Raw genomic sequence first — 2427 nt, forward strand, 5'->3', positions numbered from 1 at the left:
TAAAAAGAAGAAATGAGTAACCAGAAAAACTTAGAAAAATGTTTAAAAAGAAGAAATCAGTAACCAGAAAAACTTAGAAAAATGTTTAAAAAGAAGAAATGAGTAACCAGAAAAACGGCGAAAAATGTTTAAAAAGAAGAAATCAGTAACCAGAAAAACGGCGAAAAATGTTTAAAAAGAAGAAATCAGTAACCAGACAAACTGCGAAAAATGTTTAAAAAGAAGAAATCAGTAACCAGAAAAACTTAGAAAAATGTTTAAAAAGAAGAAATCAGTAACCAGGAAAACTTGGAAAAAAACACTTAGAAAAATTTTCAGCAAAGTGTGAAAAATATTCTAAGTGTCAGCGGAGGAAAATGCTGCAGCATCGGGAAAGATTCGCAAACTTACACCGAACATGTGCTCCGAAGTGCCGGAGGAATTGGGTGAATTGAGCCCGGCAAATGGCCAGCTGTCGTTTTGTGCCTGCAGCCCGAAAACTTTAACTTTGTCTGTCGCGGAAGTCCGGACCGAGAAAAATCCAAACGGTTTTGACCGGACCGAGTTCCAGACCGATGCAGTCAAATTTGGAATTCAGACCCATTCAGTGCCACTTGTAGTTTTTCCGCAGTGAGGTTGGCGGGGTACCCGGAGATATATGGGAACACGATTTTTAGAACAAAATGGCGGCGCGGGACCGTTCTGAAAGGCATCCGAAAAACGGTTCCACGGGCATAGCACTTTAATGACAGGTATGAGTGCATGCCGGAGAGCTCTTGGAAGTCGAATTTTTGACACTTTGTCAATTTTTTGACAGATTTGACAAACTCTTTCTGTCTGTTCTAAGAGTCAGTCAGAGACTTGTGCGGCGGTCTTTTGACACTATTGGAGGGCGGGCAAACCCCACGTTGACTCCGGCCGTCCCTCCACAGGCGCTCGTGTCCAAAATGAAGGCGAGAGACGCGAGTGGCCTGGTTCCCTTGGGTGTTGCCAAGAAGGCTGCGGGCTGACCGTTGCCTGAGCACTCCCTAAAGCCTCTTGTGATGAGAGCAGACCTCGCCTGCCGCACGACCGGCTCTGGGAGTCGTTGGGCCGCTATTTGTGAATAGTCTGGTCCTCCTCTGCCACCCGGACAAGCGCGATGGCTCTGCCGCCCTGCGGTGCTCGTCACCCAGGTTTGGGGAACACGATACTCGTAACAAAAATAAAAGGCGGCTCGGGACCTGCAGGCGAAAGGGGTCCCGTGGTGCTAAGCACGTCGACTTCGGGTCTCGGTGCAAGCCGGAGAGCTCACGGAAGTCTAAAGTTTTCGGCACGTGGTCGAATCTTTTCAAAGGCTTACCCGGCTCTTTCCGTCCATTCTGAGAGTAAGTCAGAGGCCGGTGCGGAGGTCTCTTGACAATCGGAGGGGGTGGTGGCCCTCCGCAGGCGCTCGTGTCGAAAATGAAGGCGAGAGACGCGAGTGGCCTGGTTCCCCTGGGTGTTGCCAGGAAGGCTGCGGGCTGACCCTTGCCTGAGCACTCCCTAAAGCCTCTTGTGATGAGAGCAGACCTCGCGCGCCGCACGACCGGCTCTGGGAGTCGTTGGGCCGCTATCTGTGAATAGTCTGGTCCTCCTCTGCCACCCGGCCAAGTGCGATGGCTCTGCCGCCCTGCGGTGCTCGTCACGCAGGTATGGGGCACACGATGCTCGTAACAGCAAATAAAGGCGGCTCGGGACCTGCAGGCGAAAGGGGTCCCGTGGTGCTTAGCACGTCGACTTCGGGTCTCGGTGCAAGCCGGAGAGCTCACGGAAGTCTAAAGTTTTCGGCACGTGGTCGAATCTTTTGAAAGGCTTACCCGGCTCTTTCCGTCCATTCTGAGAGTCAGTCAGAGGCCGGTGCGGCGGTCTATTGACGACCGGAGGCTCCCATGGGTGTTGCGATGAGGGTGGAGGGCACAGAACCTTGCCTTAGCACTCCCTAATAAAGCCTCTTGTGAAGAGAGCAGACCTCGCGCGCCGCACGACCGGCTCTGGGAGTCGTTGGGCCGCTATCTGTGAATAGTCTGGTCCTCCTCTGCCACCCGGCCAAGTGCGATGGCTCTGCCGCCCTGCGGTGCTCGTCACGCAGGTATGGGGCACACGATGCTCGTAACAGCAAATAAAGGCGGCTCGGGACCTGCAGGCGAAAGGGGTCCCGTGGTGCTTAGCACGTCGACTTCGGGTCTCGGTGCAAGCCGGAGAGCTCACGGAAGTCTAAAGTTTTCGGCACGTGGTCGAATCTTTTGAAAGGCTTACCCGGCTCTTTCCGTCCATTCTGAGAGTCAGTCAGAGGCCGGTGCGGCGGTCTATTGACGACCGGAGGCTCCCATGGGTGTTGCGATGAGGGTGGAGGGCACAGAACCTTGCCTTAGCACTCCCTAATAAAGCCTCTTGTGAAGAGAGCAGACCTCGCGCGCCGCACGACCG

This window comes from Chiloscyllium punctatum, unplaced genomic scaffold, assembly GCF_047496795.1.
Source record: "Chiloscyllium punctatum isolate Juve2018m unplaced genomic scaffold, sChiPun1.3 scaffold_1423, whole genome shotgun sequence".
NCBI classification, from domain to species: Eukaryota; Metazoa; Chordata; class Chondrichthyes; order Orectolobiformes; family Hemiscylliidae; genus Chiloscyllium; species Chiloscyllium punctatum.